Source organism: Emydura macquarii, unplaced genomic scaffold (genome assembly GCF_026122565.2).
Source record: "Emydura macquarii macquarii isolate MOO-44397 ecotype Brisbane River unplaced genomic scaffold, CSIRO-AGI_Emac_v2 contig_3287, whole genome shotgun sequence".
In the NCBI taxonomy this organism is placed as follows: domain Eukaryota; kingdom Metazoa; phylum Chordata; order Testudines; family Chelidae; genus Emydura; species Emydura macquarii.
In genome coordinates, this window is record NW_027133424.1 from 2,991,019 (window position 1) to 3,010,493 (window position 19,475).

The window sequence follows — 19,475 nt, forward strand, 5'->3', positions numbered from 1 at the left end:
AGCTGGTCCTGGCCATGGTCAGAGACGGGATTCTGGATCAGAGGAACTGGTCTCCCTGCCTGTTTAAATTCCCTTCTTTCAGGTGGGGTTGCCAATTAACCTGGAGCCTGAGGGCGTTTGGGAGCTGGACGGAGATCACAAGCATACTTTGCACGGGCCACCCAAGAATCGGGACTTTTAGCCACCGCCAAAGCATTTCATTTAGGAAAAATGTGACGTGATTTAAAGTCCCGGCCACAAATGTTTTGCAAGAACTTGCACAGGTGCGTCCGTTATCCAGCTGGCAAAGCGTCCTCTGGCTCAAACTGAGTGACGAAGTGACTAAGGTGCAAATGCCTTGCTGTTCAATTCCTGCCCCTGCGCTGTCCCCCATTGCCTCCTCACCTTGCCCAGGACTGACCCTTTTGAAGGAGGCGCATCCGTCAAGCACTCTGCTTCCTCAGACAGCAGTCACTGTGATGCATGGTTGGATAGAGCATAACAACCTGTGGCCTTCCCCCAACCTTGTCCCCCAGAAAGACAGCAGGATGTGAAGCCGGGACCTTGCACACCACAACCAGAGGCCTCTCCCATTGGGGAACATCTTTCCATGGCTGCCTGGATGCTCAGCCAACTGTTCGGAGGAGCCGTGATGGCACCTGTTAATTCTCTGGGGATGACGTTTGTTCTGACCGACGGGCTGTGTGGGTCTCCCTCAGGCGTGGGCTTTGCGCTCGCCGTGTACCATAGTCTGCTGTATTAGTGATCAGACTGTGCCGTGGCACATCTGCCTTGGGAGAGTTGTGTGGGCATGGCTGGTGGGGGCAACAGTGAGGCTAGAATGCAGGGAGCATGGGGGCCTACGCAGAAGTTCTAACCAGCCCCCCACAACCCATAATATTCTGTAAAATGTGGAAAGAGAGGTGGAGTACATGTTCGGGACACTGCTTAGGGACTGACCCAGGAAAGCACCTAGGAGCCCTAATTGAGATCTGGGCCCCATTGTGCTAGGTGCTGCATGGACCCATAGTAGGAGAGAGCCCTTGAGAAAGGCAGTGTTATCATCCCCATGTCACAGGTGGGGAACTGAGAGCCAGAGGGATTAAGTGATTTGCCGACAGTCATGCAGGAGGGAGTCTGTGACAGAGCCGAAAATTGAACTCGGATGCCTCGCTCCTAGTCTAGCGCCTTTAACCACAAGACCATCTCTCTCTAAAGCAAAGCTCAGCAATACGCATGAATGGAACGATTGGATGGGCCATAGAAAAAGAGACAATCTTCGTGTTTGAGCCTCATTGTTTCCCATTAGCATTGTCTGCCTTAGTGCATAAAGCGAGTATACGACTCAAGAGGAGGAGCAAAGGGAAGGTGGGAGGAGCCAAAAAGGATCTCCTGGGGAAGGGGCTTGTACCTAGGTTGATGGAAAGTAGAGAGCTTGGGCCATTCTGTTTTGGGAGAGGTTGAGGAAAAAAAGGTGTAGGTAGTTGTGAATGGGATCTCTGTAGGAATCCAACATGTCTCATGGGGTGTCTGCAATGCTTTTGGGTTCTTGTGAGTTTTACAATGGCAGGTGCTCTGGAGATGAAGAAAACTCTGCTAACCAAGCCTGTCCCGGAGACAATTTTAAGACTATCCAAAAATGAAAGCCCTGTTATTGACGATATTGTTCTTTCTCTCCACCCTTGGGGAAGGAAAGGTTGAGGCATAAAACTGAGATCCTGCCCCAGAAACCATTGCTTTTTTTAACAAGAGGGAAGCTGTTAGCGCCTCAGGGTCTGGCCCAATTCTCCTTTGAGTAATGACTTTCTGTATCGCTAAGGCTATCCCGGCAGCATCAGTGTGAAAGAAAATAATTGTCTGCTTGACCATAGTTACTCCATTTTAGTTCTTTTTAGTGTTCTGCTTTTTTGTAGAGATCGCCTGCCCCCTCCTTTTTTGTTTTTACAGTGTTTGTCTTGTACCAGGGTCAGAGAAAGCGTTCCTAGAAGAAGCAAGGAGATAGCCTCAACTGGTTCTAACTAGTTATATAGCCTTGAGAGAGACCAAGCAGCCCAGAGAGATAAGCTGAAATCTTCTGTTAGCATGTTTTTTGTTATGAATACCTTTAGAAGAAGTAGGCCAATAGTAATAGGGATAATTTGAATGTACCTATAAGCATTAAGTATTAAGAATTTATGCATATATAATTTCTTTGTCTATATTTGTATAAATATGCAAAAGAGCATGCCTTCGGGGTCTCACACTGACCACTTGCTGGGAAGTGTCTGACCTCTGCAGAAATAAAACTTGGAGACTGCCCAACTACCTGCATAGATCTCTTTTCTATCTGGTGCAGGGTAAACGAACCTCATTTGGAATCTTTTTCCAACAAGTGGCACACCTGCCCTGTCCACTTGTGTTGCTGTTTGCTGCTAAGCAACTGCCAATCTTCACACAGGACTCAAGTTCCACAACCACCTGAGTGAAGCCAAAATAAGCAGTCGTGGGATAAACCTGAGCGAAGCCAAATATGTATCAGCATTTCTCTTTGTTTTTAGGAGTGTTTGAATGCCTTGGGGAGGTATTTATGGGGCCATATTAACACGAGATCTGGTTTTCCCACAGTAAGTCATGCTGGAGGACATGAAGTGCCATCAGAAGATGAGATCTTGCCCTCTGAACTCAGTAAATGTCTCCCTCAGGCAGGAAGATAGCCAGTGAAATATGAAAACACAAACTGCAAATATTTTTATACAAGCCCTAGACCCCACATAGAACTGTGCTTCAGAAGTGGCTGCCTCTCAGTGATGAGTACAGTGAGCATTATCTGTTGTCGAACTATTTCATTTGATTAAATGCTTACCGGCAAGCAGTGTGATCGAGTGGAGAGGGCACTGTGGATTCAGGAAACCAGGACTTTGTGTCCACTCTGCCACTGACCTGCTGGGTGACCTTGAGAAACTCAATTCACCTCTCCGTGCCTCAGTTTCTCCATCTTCAAAATAGACACTTGTCTTTTTTTGTTGTATGCAGTGTAGTTGTAGCCGTATCAGTCCCAGGACATTAAAGAGAGAAGGTGGGGGAGGTGATATCTTTTATTGGACCAACTTCTGTTGGTGAGAGAGACAAACTTTTGAGCCACACAGAACTCTTCTTCATGTCTGGAAAAGGTACTCTGAGCACCACAGCTAAATAAATGGTGGGACAGATAGTTTAGCTAAGTAGTTAGCAGATATTCTAAGCGACTATTCAAGGCAGAGTGGCTGGCTAACACTTCACAGTTAAGGGACAAAAAGAGGGGTTTAGTGGGTTATGGGTTGTTGTAATAAGCCATAAATCCAATGTGTCTGTTCAATCCATGATTTTTGGTGTCTAGCAGAGTTATGAGTTTAAGCGCCCAAGGTCGTCTTTTGAAAGTGTTGTTCAGGTTTCCTTTGAGGATGAGGACGGATAGGTCAGGTGTATAGAGTGATGCTTTGTGACAAGTCCTCGCCCACAGGTGATGGAGTGTTTTTGTCTTCTATCATTTTCCTGTGTGAGCTCATTCGAGAGCGCAGCAATTGTCTGGTTTCACCCATGTAGTTGCTATTGGGGCGTTAGTGCACTGGATGAGGTATGCCACATGTTGTGATAGGCATGTGTGGGACCCAGGGAGCTTGACAGGTGTGTGGTGAGGGGTGTAGATCACTGTAGCAGTGGAGTTACGTCTGCAGGTTTTGCATCTGTTGTTGTGGCAGGTGTCTGGTGTTACTTTGAGTTGGGGTGTCCTGGTCTGTGGGGAGCTTGCTTCTGATGATGGGCTTGAATTGGTTGAGGGGTTATTTGAAGGCCAGAAGAAGGGGTTCAGGACAGATTTCTTTCAGGATGGGCTCCCCATCAAGGTGGGGTGTAGTTATTTAATGATACCCTGTCTGGGTACCAGTGTGGGGTGGTGTCGGCGGGCCTCCTCAAACCGGCCAGGTCACTGCGGCCCTTCCTCGGGTCCTGAGCCCAGATGAGGCCACAGCACCTTCCTATAGGAGAAAAGTCCACTCTCCCGTAGTCTATCACCCCGGCCACAGCATGGAGGGCGAGCAAACAGTCTATCGCCCCGGCCTCAGCAGGGCGGGCGAGCAAGCCGTGAATGGCTCTAGCCCCTAGGCAGGGCGAGTGCACAAACAGTTAGTTGCTCTGGCCCTCAGGTAGGGTGAGCCAGCAGTGGTTCTGCTCTGGGGAGCAGTAGGGAGTATGAGGCTCTCCCGGGGTGTCTAGGAAAAAGGGGGCAGAAGGGGGATGCAGGCCCACCCGTCTCCACTGCGTCCCAGCCCAGGGCCCTAACAGCGGCAAAGGTGATGGCCACTGAGCCAGCGGGGCTCCTGCCGCAACACGCTGGCAGGGTTGCCCCAACTCAGCCACTGTCTATGGCTGCCCCTGGGCTACTTCCTCCCCGTATCCCCCTGTACCTGTTTCCCCAGGGTCACTGGGGTCCGCCATCCAGGGTAGACCCGCCAGTCCCTCCTCGTCCGGGGCCAGCAATGCGGGGAGCTCCTCTGCGAGGGGCAGTTCCTCTAGGTCACAGGGTTCTGGGAAGGGTGCGGCCTCAGGCAGCTCATTGAGGTCTGGTCCCGACTCTGGGGGCTTGGCGGCTGGCAGCTCCACCAGGCCCCGTCCAGCCTCAGGGGGTGGTACCCACCCGGGGTGCGCCGGGGGCTCGGTCCAGTCCTGGGGTTCAGGGGCCTGAGTCTGGTGCCGCGGTTCGGGGATCTCAGCCCAGTCTCTCTGACCGGGTTGTATGGTCCAGCTACGAGACGGCCCTACCCAGTCTCTAGGCTCGGTTTGGTCCGGGGTGGGTCGGAGTCTCAGCTCCAGTTTAGGTCTCAGCCAGTGGGGCAGCATGTCTGCCTCTGGAGGCGGTCTGCTCCAGACTGAGCTCTGGGGCCTGTCTCTTATACTGTGGGTGCCTCGAGAGGCTCCGCACCGCTTTGGCTGATTGGCCCTATCACGGCCCGGCTTTTGGGTTGCCAGGCAGATTGGCCTGCCTGCCCCTTCACAGTCCAACTGTTTGGTTGTCGGCCAGGCTGCTCTGCTCCCCTGTCCAGCCCGGTCGCTGCGGCCCTTCCTCAGGTCCTGACCCCGGAGGAGGCCACAGTGCCTTTCTACAGGTGGCAGGTGACAACGAGGGGTGTGCAGCCATGGTTGGGGTTTATTTCTGCATTGAAGCAAGTTATCTCAGGGTATCTGGGTGGCCCATTCCATGATGTGATCTTTTCTCTGGGGGAGTGTCCTTGGTTGATGAAGGTCACTTTTAGTGCGTTCACATGTATATCCCAGACTTTCCCCTCGGAGCACAGTCTGTGGTATCCAAGTGCCTGACTGTAGATTATCGGTTTCTTGGTGTATTTGGGGTGGTGACTGGATCTGTGAAGGTAGGTGTGGGGAGACAAGGGTTTCTTGTATCTGGTTGTCTGCAGCACTCCATTGTTGAAGCTGATTGTGGTGTCCAGGAAGTTGATGCTCGTGTGGGATTTGTTCAGAGAGTATTCAATGGACAGGTGTGCCGGGATCCCTGGGGTATAGCCAGGAACTGGGGGACCACTGTGCCCCCTTAATTCTCCAGGATGGGCTTCTCTCACAATGCTATGCCAGTGACAGGCAGCCAGCCCCTCCAGATGCTGTGATCACTCAGCCATTGCAACTGGAGACTCATACCCCGCTAAATTGCATGAAGCCTCTCTAAACCACTCATGAATCATACAGAGAGAGGCACCAGACTGTCACACCAGTCTTGCTCAAGAATCCCTCGGACAATGCAAGCTCATTAATTAGTTCGCCATTCCAACAAAGCACAGGAGGCATGCAACAGCCCTTGTTAACCTGAGCAGAGATTCCCCAAGTACTGCAACCAAAAACCACACTATTTTGGGTAAAGTAGAAAACAGATTTATTAACTACAGACAGACGTTAAGTGATTATAAGTAGCAGGCATGGAGATCAAAATTGGTTATGTAAGAAATAGAATTTAGACTGTTTCTATTTTTAACTTTAACAGACAACGCAAGATTTGAATCACACAGCTTTTCTCACCCTAGTAGATGTTACAGGCAGCTCACAGTTCTCAATACACAGGCAGTATTCCCTTTCAGCCTGGGACCCATCTCCCCAGTTGAAAGTCTCTGTCTTCTAAATGATCTTGCTGTGACTTGGAGTTTAGGTAGCCCTTATTACTGAGGAGTCTCTGGAATGGCCATTGGGAGAGTGGATTCCCTTTAATGGCCCATCAACACATCTGGCTGGTCCTGATGTAAATCTGTTTTACAAGGTGCACCTTTGTTTCCCCTGAAAGGTTGGCTTTGGGCATTTCCCAACCTCACAACATATTTTAGTAATGCACACACACAATGATACTTCATAACTTCACATATTATTCAACAGGATATTAATGTTCAACTTTTTAAATGATATCTCACAAGGCATACTCTGTACAAAACATAATCCTATCACAGTGGTGAATATGGAGACCAACGGTGCTACTTTGATGGGGAAAAGGGTTGTTGAAGTTGTGGTGGAAATCTGTGAGGGCATTTGAGCTATCTGTCCAGAGGAAGAAAATATCATCACTGTATCTTAGGTAATGTCACTGGTTTCATGCGGCATTGAAGAAGAGTTTCTGGATCAAGGTGGCCCATGAAGAAGTTGGCCTATTAGTGAGCCATCCTACTGCAAATGGTTTGGACACAGAGTTTGTTGCTGAATGTAAGGTTTTTATGGGTGAGGATGAAATGCATGAGAGTTTGATGTGGATGTCTGCTTGGGGTGTTTACAGGCCATTCTACCTCGAATGGTCCCTTACAATACATACTAAACACTTATGCCAAACAATCCGTTCCACCTTGTATTTAGCTGTGATGCTCGGAGTACCTTTCCCAGAGCTGAAGATGAGCTTTGTGTGGCTCAATGCATGTCTCTCTCACCAACAGTAGTTGGTCCAATAAAAGATATTGCCTCCCCCAGCTTGTCTCTCTAACCTGTCTCCTTTGTAAAGAACTTTTGAGATCTCCATAATAGCTCATTATTATCCTATATGGGGTCATTTTAAAAGTGGCTATAGCAAGCTCCATGTGCTTATGCAGTTATTTAAACTATAGAACTTAATTGGTCTGGATGCAGAACCTAAGTTGCCCGTTACAATTAGTCCCAGCTCCCAAAATGTAAAGTCCCCAAAAGCATAATTGATTGACACTCCTTGCTCTAAGGTAATTCACCGGTGCAATGCTAGGGTATAGACTGGTATTGTTGGCTCAGCTGCCTGTGCAGAAAGGACTGCTTAGTGGCAGGTGTACATGACTTGATCTTTCCATAAGATCAGCCTTGTAGCATGATCATCCTTGTCTCCCTTTCCTCAGGCCTCTTTACTATTGCCCAGCTCCTCAGCCATTGGAAACAGACATAACTCCATTGACTTCAGTGGAGTTACACGAATGCACACCAGCTGGATAGCTGGCTCTGTATGTCCTGGCCCAGCTCCTTCGGGGTCGGATTATCAGCTGGTGTAAACTGGCATCACCCCATGGAAGTCATGGATCTGGCCCTCAGGCTTGAGGATAGGAGCAACTTTTCTCTGAGCATGTCATTTCCCTGTGAGGAGGATTTCAGGATCCACTGTTACGGTGGGTGACTGAATCACCCAATTTTTATGGACTCCAGGCAAAGCACAAGAGAAAGACCTTTCTCTGGAACAAAGGGTCAGCATGTCTCCTGCATGCCATTGCTGTTACGTTGCTTTTTCTCCTCTGATACTGGCACATCTCTGGCTCTAGTGCTCTTTATTATACTCACCCACCCACCATTGTTCGTCCCCACTTCCTCTTCCCACTTTGCAGGGTGGCCTGTGCAATCTCTCTTTTGCCTTCCAGACATTTCTGGAGAGCTCGCAATGCAGGACGGTCACAGAGTTGGCAGCACAAGTGCATCCAGATCTCACAGAGCAAATGTTAATCATCTCCCCCCAGTCTTGCCGAGGAGTGGCTGTTCCAGGTTCCCCGACCCTTTCGGCTTCGGGAACGTAATGTGGGGGGGGGATCAGAGCCCTCGACAGCTTTCAGAGACAGCAGAGGGGGGGAGAAAAAAAAACCCTGCCAGTAAAAAAAAATATTCTGCAAATGTGCTGAGCTAGTGTATGACAACCAGAACAGCAGGAGAACACTCTTGTCTGCCAATTAACAGGGAACTTGGGCTAATTTGCCACCTGGGCTGCACTTCGGAGTCTGTCAGGGGAGAAAAAAGAAACCGCCAGCCTTCATCATGTTGCCGCTCCACAGACGGGGCCGGGCAATGTGCTTTATGGGAAAATGGAAATAAAACCTGCTCCACACTAAAGCCTCCTGCTTCCTCTCGCGCATGGAAGCAAAGCAAATATCAGCCTGAGAAGGGTCTGGTTCTGCAGCCAGATCCAGACATGGTGTCTCCCTTTCCGCCAGAACCACAGATCTGCTCCTCAGCGCTGGACGGTTCCTGCAAAACAGAGGAGGGGACTCTCAAGGGAGCATTCACAGGTCAGAGTAATGTTATGTACAAATGGCTATTCTCCGGTGTACCCCAGGGTCCTGTGTATTTGATCCCATGCTGCTTCACAGGTGGTGCAGCAGGAATGGATACAATGATCTGTCTATATTTCGGGCCATCCTTACCATAGTATCTGAGAGCTTCACAACACCCATGTGAGCTAAGGCAGTGCTATTAGCCCCATTGTGCAGATGGGAAACTGAGGCTCTGCTCACATAGGCAGGCTGTAGTGGAGCAGGGATTTAAATCCCCCTCTCCCCAAACCTAAGCTAGTGTCTAGCTGGTCCATCCTTCCTCTCTCCAATGTGTCCTTGAAATTGGAGGAGGACAGATTACAAACACTGATGAGCCCAAGCAGCTAAATTCTGATTCAGTTCCAGCTCCAAAGCTCACATTAAAGGGGGTTGGGTCCGTGGTTCTAGTTTGGACCAAATTTAATTAAGAGGACGAGCAAATCCAGATCAGGATATGAACGGAATCAACTGCTGGCCTCCCCACTTGTGTGTGTCCAGAACCTGGCATTGCAATTGTACAGGGAAATGATAAATCAAAGCATCTTTGGTAACCTAGTTGTGAAAAAAACAGCCCTGTGCCAGAGGGAAGCCATCAGCACGTTTTTCAGAAACCGGCTTGCCATTTATTGAATTTTCTCAGAAATAACATTCAAACAGTGAGAAACCTGACAGACTGGAAAATGTCTTTGTTCAGGAGACACCTGATGGTTAGGGGCAAATGCTCTGCATATGGAGACGTTTAAACAGAGCTGAACAAAATGTTCATTGTAAAAGCCTGGAGCCAAGCAACTCTCGTCTTGATTTCAGTATTGTCATGAACTTGAAATTCAGACCATGATGTCTAGGAGCTCGTTAAGATTCCCTCACATTTCAGGCAAATACAGGCCCCATTTCAAGATAGTCTGGGCCAGTATGGGTTCTTCTATTAAAATGACATGAAATGTATGGTTTCACTTAGTAGTGAAACTTCCTAGGTTTATTTCACTGTCCATCTAAGGTCCTCAAAGCACCTATGAACATTAATACATTAACCCTTATAACCATCTAGGTTATAACTTAACCCTGCTTTACAAATAAGGAAACTGTGGCACTGAACATCAACGCTATACAGGGAGGTTATGGCAGAGCCCAGAATGAAACTGATCAGCTGACAGTCGCTTTCAATCCTGTGTCTTACCCACAAGACCCTCCTTGCTCCCGTCATTACAGCATGAAACTTGGCAGTTCTGGCTGAGTTTTGCTTTGAGATTTTGTGTGTGTTCCAACCCAGAGCGCAAAAGGAGGGGGAGGACAGGGAGCGAATGGAAACTAATAAAGTGCAACCCCTCAGATGCAAACTGGGTGAGTTTCACACTGCTCTGTTGTTATCCCATCATGTGAAGAATGTGTAAATTGGCCCATCTGCCATATTTCAGCGCTCTCTAGGCCAGGCAGAGCAGGTGCAATGCTTTTGTTTAGCTCGCTTATACTCACAGGCCATGTAGTCTTGAGGTGCCACATTTGGATCCAGATTTTAAACCCCACAAAATTCAGGAGTCAGAGAGCTGGGTCCAGTCTCCTTTCTGGTTGCAAGGTGCATCTGCCAAAGTTGGATATGAACCACCATGGCAAAGCTGGGACTTGACATATATGATGTTAACTTTCTGCTTGAATGTAATAAAATAATGAAGATGGAAGAAAGATTGAAGGTAAGGGAGCTTTTTCGTACTGCACTCCATGTTCACTCGGTTCAGATTTTATGTTGGTACAGCAGGGAACACATTGTCAGTGCTCAGTAAATAATAGCTATAAGAGTGAGGGCTGAAAGGATGCCAGTTTTGGAAAACTCCAAGGAGTAATGTTTTAGGAGGAGGTGCTCAAAGGGTGTAATTTGGCATTGCTCTATCTTAGTGCTTTTCAACCTTTCTTCATTTGCAGACCCCTAAAAAATTTTGAATGGAGGTGCAGACCACTGGGGAAATCTTGGACATAGTCTGTGGATCTCCAGGGGTCTGTGGACCACAGGTTGAAAACCACTGCTCTACCTTGTGTCAATTTATGCCTGCCAAGAGGCTTGCCCTTAGTCCCCCCTGCCCCTTCGTCTCACATTATGCGTTATAATTTGAGAAAAGGCAAGCCCTGTCCCAGCATTTCCCATCTCTCCTCCCGCTTTCTGTTCTTTCTGTCCCTGATTCTTTTCTCTTTCTTTTCTTTGACAAGCTTCTAGCTCCTTTCTGCACCAGGGTGTGTCTCTGTCAGGACCAAGGAGCTAAAATGGAGGGAAGGCCTTCAATAGATTGAGTCCCTCTGTGACATACCAGGGTACAATCCAGACTGATAAGTAGCTATGTCACCCCTGCCCTGTAACTGGGGGGTGCCCTTTAAACTGCTTTGCTGCTATAACCTCCAGCCTGGACTGCTCACAGCCAGCCTCCAGAATGCAAGTCACTCCCCGCCATGTCTTGGTTCTCTCATCAGCCTCAAAGATTACCACCAGTTGTCCCCAGCATGCAGCCAGTCCCAGATTTCCCCCCCAGAAACATATGTCCTGTACTGCCCAGCCCCCCTCCTGGACTGTAGAAACATACTGAGTCTCTTATTCCTATGAGGCAATAATATGCACACAGCTTGTTACCCCAAATGGCGTTACCCAGACACTTCAACTTGAACACACTGGATTAGATAAAACAGTAAAACAAGCAGATTCACTACACCGAGAGAGGTTTTAAGTGAGTCCAAGCAATGAGGAATAAAAAGTCAGAAATGGTTACGAAAAAAATAAAGAGCAGGTGTTAACTAATGACTAATTGAACAAACTTTATTAGATTTACACAAAGGTGCTCATCACATGCTCCAGCAGATTACTGACCAAACTCCAACACCTGCTTCCTTTGTCTCTTCAGTTGCAGGGAGAGAGAGGTGTTTGTCCTTCCTTTTTTATAGTTTCAGTCCCCCTCCTGAAAAACATTTCCAGCTGAGAATCAGAAGCCAAAGAGTCTCTATTGAAGGATAGTCCGTGATGTTTTTTTCACCTGCTTTTCACCTTCATCTGTCTTCTCTTCCTGCTTGATGATGCTGTTTACTGTTTTAATGCACATTAAGCAGGGCACATATTGCTTTGTTTAGGACAGACCCGTTTGCGAATTTCTGTTTGGGCAGGGATGTGGGGTTGGAACATGTGTTAATAACACTATCTTATAATTTCACATATAATGTTGCCACACATTTTACCAGGACAATATTGACCAGAAAATTATGAGTTTTCAAATGATTTCTCACTTTGTACAAAGATTATTATAATAGCATATAGGATCTGAATACAGAGGTACATTCTGTCACACCTCCCATAGGAGGAGTTAATTAAGGGTGGAGCAAAGGCTCTGCCGGTAGCACTCTGCAGATGAGATCAGTGATTCTGGGTTAGTTTGGAAGAAAGTAGCTGTAGTGGTGGCACCAGCACTTGTGATATTTGGTGGTTTTCTCAAACCCCAGCTCTTGAGATCGGGTGATTATTGGAGACTCTCCACTTTCATTTAATAAAAAAGAGAAGTTTCTAGCCCTTGTCTTTGCAGAGGAAAGCTTGAAAATTCCCAAAGTCTCCACAATCAGAGGGCAAATAAAAAGACTTGTATTATTTTTTAAAAATCTCATGAATTTTAAGGCAATCTCATGATTTTTGGTGGCCTGACCCCCTAATTTTTGAATGCTTGGGGTTGGCTGTAATGACCCAGCCTGCTGTCCTTCGGCTTGGGAAAGCCATTTTCTATTGGTTCCCCAAATATCTAGTCTATTGGCCAGATTCTGCTAGCCTTATGTGGATTGAATAGTACCTTACTCCACATTTGGTCCCACAGGAGTCAATGATGTTATCTGTGGTGTAAAGTGCTAGCCAACACGAGCAAGGAAATCTGACCCTTTGTCATGAATCTCTGTGTTGTTCTGATTCACTCTAACTTGGATTTTTCTCTCACCCAACAAAAATCACATGACACTTGTATGTAGTGTGAAAAATCGGGATGGGGTGGAGGGTAATATAAGACAAAGCCCCAAATATCGGGACCTATAAAATTGGGACAGCTGGTCACCCTATTGTATGTTACACCCCGAGTCTGGATCTAGGATTGTGATTCAACACCCCATGCATCCCATCACACCAGTTAGTGGGACCCAGATAGTAAGGTTGGAATCGGTTCTTATTTTATCCGAATTGTTTACCATATAGCTTGCACCAACAACTTTATTTCTTCTTGCAGAAGCTACCCCAACATACTCTGATTGATCAGCAAAATACAGGGAAAACCCTATAGTCATTCAGCCCTGTACATAATGAATGGCCAATAACCTCTGGTTACTTCCAGGGTTATTGAGACTCTGGTAATTCAGCAGCCACAATTATCCCAATCAGTGGTCTGCCCTTCAGTGTATTTTGCAGCGAATACATTGTGCCTACTACAGGGCTAAAAAAATAATGGTGTTAGCAGTCCGGATGGGCAGGGACAATCCATTAGGGAAAAGAACTGGGCTCACAGAAAGCATTGCCAAGTGTGAATGTTTATCCGAATCTCACTGAAATTCTTTGGCTAGAGACTGGCCTAGAATCATCAGAGAAATGAGGCTTGCTTGTCAAATTTCCAGTCCCTCCTGCTTCCAGCTTCACGAGAACATCCTCCCAAGACCTTAGAGAGCTCCTGCTTCTGGTTGTGATTGGGCAGGAAATACTGAAAGAACAGAGCATAGTTCCAGACATTTGTTCCTCCTGTGGAGGGGGCAGCATATTGTCCTATTTGTGACCCAGGAAGTGGGTGGGCGCAATCAGCCCTGCTCTGCCCTGCCCTGCCCTGCCCTGCCACACCTGCAGTAGGGTACAAACCCGGAGGGAGGTGTTAAAAGGGCTGACTCTAGCTCAGCTGTGGGCTGACTAGGGAGGAGGTGGAGAGCAGAACACTGGCTCTCACCAGGCAAGAGAAGCCCGGCTCGAGGCAGGGCACTGAGCTGGACAGTTGGCAGATAGAACCTCCCTGGAGGAAGGTGGGGCTGCATGAGGGCACGAGGGGCCATTGGAAAGGAAAGCGGGAGGAAGCCAGGCTGCCCAGGAATTTCCATGCTGGTGGAGAGCTGCCTGCAGGGAGCAGGAGCACTCCTATGGGGCCAGGGCCAGAGGGCATGGAGAAAACCCTTCTGCAGGACAGAGAACGGGCTGGGTGGCAGAAGGCACTTAGTAGCTCTGCGGTGAGTCTGGGGGAGAGGCTTGCTGAGGCACAGAGACCCTGGGAAGAGTCTGTGGTAAAGGCCCAAGATAGGGCAAGGCAGAAAGAAGTCCAGGGAGGCAGCAAGCGGGCTGTGCAGAAGGCTCATGACTGCTTGTGAAAGAGTCCTTGGGCTAGACCCCGGGGGAGGGTCTGGGATCCCTTACTCACCCCTGGGGGAGGTGGTGCAGACAAGGGTAAGGACTGTTAAAATCCCCTCAGGCTAGTGTCCCTGGAGCTGGACCGAAGACCCAGGGTGAGGTTGGCAGACTATTCTTTTTTGGCCTCTCTGTTACAAGAAGCAGCAGCCCCCTGCAGGGGCGCCAAAGGAGGAGAGACAAGGGGACCTGCTGGCTGCTGAGTCACACTCCCAGAGAGCGAAGCCCAGAAAAGCTAGGTGACATGCCACAGGGCCCAGAGCTAGTCAGTGGCAGAGCCAGGGCTAGAACCCCGGTCGGCTGCTTGCTAGGCTGGTACTTTAAATGCTAGATGAGTCAGTAAAGCGACCACCAACTACACTGCCTCTTTTTTTTGCAACCCCCCCCCCCAGGTTCCAAATTCATAGGTGGGGGGGGCCACACCCTAGGGCAGCATCCTTCCCTTCCACCGCCACCCTCCCAAGGAGTCACCAACCACCTGCAGTGGCAGCCTCTGCTCTGGCACTGCAACCGGTGCCAAGGGGAGGCCCCTGTGGAGGGGAATTGGAGAGAGAGCCCATCCCCGCATTCACCGCACAGTGGCAGCTTGGCTCCCACAGGCTGGGTCCCCCTCCCTGCTCTGAGCTTTGCTCCCTGGTGCATGGAGGTGCAGTGCCCCTTCGCTTTGGTCTGGCTGTCATGGTGGAGGGGTGGGCAGGCCAAATTTGAGCAAGTGGCCTGGTGACTTGCTGTGGCCCTTGGCACTGTGACCCTCCGCACCAAGTCGCATTGCTTGGAGGCGGGAGTTGGGCCCAGCCCTACAGAACAGACGCCCATGCTGTGGGCTTGCTCTTCACCCCTTTCCCAACTGGGCCTCCCCATCTAGAACCTCAACACGCCCCGCAGGTGGGTCGCAACCCGCTCTTTCGGCCACACCATCTTCGCTCATGCTTCCGCTCCGCCAGCAGACTCGCTTTCCTCTTGCGGCAGCACTGGGCCACGTGGCCCTGATTACCATGAAAAGCTTTAGTCGCTTCGCATTTTTGTTACCTCACTGCAAATTCATCCTGCATGCATGTAAATCTAGCCTAGGTGCCATCGCAGCAAGTGGACTGAACCCAGTTTGTCCTGTATTTACGACCCATTCCACCTTGCAGTGCTGGGTGACGTGCCTCCGTTACTAAGCTTTGGTTCTCACCATGTCTTTGTGCATATCTCCTACCATATGCCAGCGGGGGTCACCAGAGAGGCTAATGCTTTCTGAGCAAGGGATTTAACAATCTAGGGTTTAATAAACACACTATCATTGCCATTTGCTGGGGGATGAGCGAGCCCCAAAAGCTTCTAAGGTATGGGATTAGTCTGGATTAACTCCCAAAAATTCAATCCTTATAACGAGCCCAATCTCTGCAAAACTGAGCAGGAGAGATCTTGTAAGATCAGCCTTTCTGGGCAGTCAGCAGCACTTGTGCCAGAGGGCAGAAATGCCAAACCACTCCAGAAATAAATAAACATGGGGTTTAAAAAATAAAATGGAGGGGCAAAGTGGCTTCAACTTTTTCTAACTTTGGCAAAGCTTCTGTGGGAATTCTGGGCCCAAGCTCAGAGGGTTGGTGTATTATCAGCGTCTGTTCGCCTGTCCTTAGCCATCACGTGGTTCCAGACGTCAGTGAGGCGGCTGAGGGTGGGAGTCAGAGTGGGCTGGGGAAAAGCTAGTCAGGGCAGCTCACTAAAGGCCCTTTGCCCACAGCTGTCCTATCACCTCTCACATCCCCCTTCTTGCCCCAGCTGTGGTTCCACAGAGATGCAGCCTGAAAAACTCTCAATTCTTCCCTCCAGCTGCCTACAGAGTTCTTGTTTTTCCTCTGCCATTAAATTAAAAGTAAACAGCTTCCCCCACATGCACCAGGTTACTGCTCTCATAGCTGCCCCAGTCTGTCTTATTGCCAGTAAACAGTCAAAGGGTTACGTCTGGGGTCATTTTGCAACCAGGGGAATCCAGTCAGTCGCAAGAGACCTGAGCGTGGCTTTCTCTTTTGCCCCAAGAAGCATTTCTCAGTGGCGCTGGCGCTTCCGTGAAACTTTCTGCATTCAGTACATAAGATTCTGAGTTAGCACATTCTGAAAAGCCAGGGAGTGTTTGCCCTGAAATAGCTATTCACAGCCAGTGCTTACAGTCAAGACAAAGCAGCGACTGGCGTTCATCCGCCCAGAGCTTCCATTAGATCAGGAACTACATCATAATACTGATTGACGTGCATCTGAGCAATCAGTTCTTGACAGCACTGAGCTAATATACCATAACCTTTTATTGTATTTATGTTCCAATAGAGCCTTGAGCGCTGTGACCCAAATAATTGCTCCATTGCACTAGGCAGTGTAGAAATAATAACACCTAGCTCTCATCTAGGGCTTTTCCTCCTTCGATCTCAGTGGAAGTCAGTATCATTATCCCCATTTTTACAGATGGGGAAACTGAGGCACAGAGGGATGAGATGTCTTGCCCACGATTACCCACAAGGCCAGTGGCCGAGCCAGGACTAGAGTCCAGGTCTCCTGAATCCCAGTTCACTGCTCCATCCCCATTCCTTGCCTCAAAGAGATAGCGAACTAGACAAGACAGACAAAGGGAATGTTAGCTCTTTTATATCACACAGAGGAGGAAATGAGAGATTAAGTGATTTGTCCAATGTCACACAAGCAGTCTGTGGCAGAGGGAAGAACGAAACGCAGGTCTCTTGAATTTCCTTCACAAGGCCATTTTTCCTCGCACTAGCCTTCTGGTCCACTCCCGGTGATACTCGAGATAGATATACACAAGAGTTAGCTTCAGAGAGTTTCACTTTTCATTCTGATTCGCACTTCCTGCAATGACTTGTCTCGTCTTTCTTTCTCTCTTCCCCCCTCCACCCTCGCACATCATCTCCAACAAGGGCGGCTGAATTGCTTTTGGAAAATCTAAAAGCTGACCAGAAGTGTAATCCTGAAGTGAACCAAGCCTCTACTTCTGGCCCGGAAAGAGCTTGGATAAGTAAGCCCTACCTTCTCCCCAACCCCAAGAAGCTTTTGCTCTTGCTGAAATCCACCCTGCACTCTTGTTCGATCACCTGATTTAGTACATGCTCTCTCACGATACTGACTTCCTCCGGCATCTCCCAATGGAGACTGGCGAGAAGGGTGGCAAAAATACACAGTCCCCCGCGGGCCGCCGGGCAGCAAAAAACAGAATGAATAAAGGGTAGCCATAGGATTAAGGGAATAAGAAGGGGTTCTGCTAGTATATTAGGAGAAAAAGAAATACGAGACAGAAAGAAGGCCCTTCAAAAAAATAAAGAGAAGAGGGATATTGATGAAGAGTCAAAGTGGCGGAGATACTAAATTCTTTTATAACATCTGCCTCAACAAGACAAACAGAAAAGAGGCTCAGCTGATCTGGCAGGAAGGATGTTCTGTAGCTAATTCCCCAAAGGTGCAACCTCAGGACTCTGCTAAGGATCAGACATCAGTATCGTTTGTCCTTTGCGCCAGCTGTGGGAAAGACGCCCAACTTTGTGAGCATGCACGGTTTGATGCTGTGGGGTGCCTGGAATAAATGTTATAGCCAGTCAGGCCCTTTGGAATGTGCCAGGGGCTGGAGGAGAGTCGCTGGGATAATCAATAATCAGGACCGTTGCGGCGTGCTCCGAAATGTTGTATTTTCCAGACTGGGCTTCAAACATGTCCTGGGGCAGCAAGTCCCTGCACTTTACTGGTGGTGGATTTCACCCGCTGAGAAGGCTGGGCACCATGAAATGGACAAATTGACAGAATACCAATTCCTGACTGTTCTGCCATATGTGCACGCGTGTGGCCCAAACCCCCTTCACTTCTATCTGTGTCATCCGAGTGGCACACGTCCAATATTGATGAGCGTACACACACATGTAGGTGAGAGCAGAATCGGCCCCCTTGGTGTTTAGGTTACCATGTTCTATCTACCAATTTATCCCTGAGTGCCATTGGTGGCAGCAGCTTTTATACTAACGAGAGTGGGAGCATCTGACACTTTGGGAGTTCAACCCAAACCAGTAAGGGGTTCTGTCACTGCCTGCCCTGAAATCCTGAGTGCCTTAAATGCCATGCTGCTGTGGCTCAGGGCCCTGACACTAACAGCCAGCCTACAAGCATGCAGGTCCCAGCGAACCCAGCGTTCCGCCAACGCGTCTGTCAGTGGCTATTAGCCAAGACAAACAGGGATGCAAGCCCGTTCTCTGGGTGTCCCTGAGCCTCTGACTGCCAGAAAAGTCATAGGTTTAAGTGATACCAAGTATGAGATATAAAGATAGAATGGGTTACAAGCAAACCAAAGTAAAAATACGCTTCTAAAACAAAACCTGATTTAACAAATTAGAGTCTCTTGTTCAAAGATGTGTTTCTCACCAAGCCTCTTTTTCAGCCTGGCTGACCAGACTCTCTGGCCAGGCCCCTTCACAGAGCTCACAGAGCTTGTTCCTTTGTTTCCCCGGGTGAAGGATGCCAAAATAGCTTTTTTTACCGTCCTTATATCTTCCCAAAGTTCACTGACCCTGCTCCAAGAAGCAGGAAGGCATCCTGGGGGTGCAGTCTCCATTCCTCGTGGTGACTGTTAGTGGACGTCTTCCCCCACTTGCTCTCCTGATGCCTTTATTTACCTCGTATGGAAAATGTGCTTTTCTTTGTCTTTGGTCACACATTGGAGACACATTCAAGCAGGCAGGACCACCTTGCTGTGTCTGGAACAGGCGTGGCATAGGCACTGCTTGCCAGATGCCTTTTAAGAACATATTACCAACACGTGCTTCTAACTCTTTGTACACACCCTGTACATATGCCACACAATGGTTTTCAGAACCAGCATGTTATCAGTTTGTATATGATACTTTACATGACACCGTTTAGAGACAGATTACCACAACAGGGTGCTAGGTGTAGTGAATATGTCAGGCCTGACAGGAGTCGCTGACACAAGCTGGGAACCACCTTCTGTGTCACAGAGCGTCTAGCTGATTTTGTTGCTGACTTTCCATTTCCTTTTGGCGTGTTTAATCATCCAATTTCCTTTTAGAAATGAGCGGTGAGGGAAAAGACATGGGCAAAGAGAGACAGATGAATGGAGAACAGAAGCTCAGGCGACAGATTGAGGGAACACTATAAACACAATTGACAGACTGATAGATTGATAGATTAGACAGTGAATATAAATAGGATAGTTTATCTATCCTGTTTATATTTTCTCTTGCTGATCTCTCTAGCAATCTAACATGCAGACAGATAGGGAAAACAGACAGATAATAGAAACAGGACAGATTATGTGGGGTTACCAAAGCTTTGGTGGCATTAAAAAAGCCAAGTTCTTCCTTCTTGCAAGGATTAGGAGGTGGCTGGAGGATTTGTACAGGGATTTTTTTTTCCCTATCCCGAGCATGCCGGCCCCAAGAAGAGCAGTGCTGTGATTATCCGGGCTCGGGTGAGAGCTTCACGCCCACCCACCCGTTCATCCCTCTTTGGAGTAATAATAAATAGAAGGCTTGTCTCCTCTGCCTAGAAATGGGACAGCTGCCAATCTGGAGATGGAGTAAAGT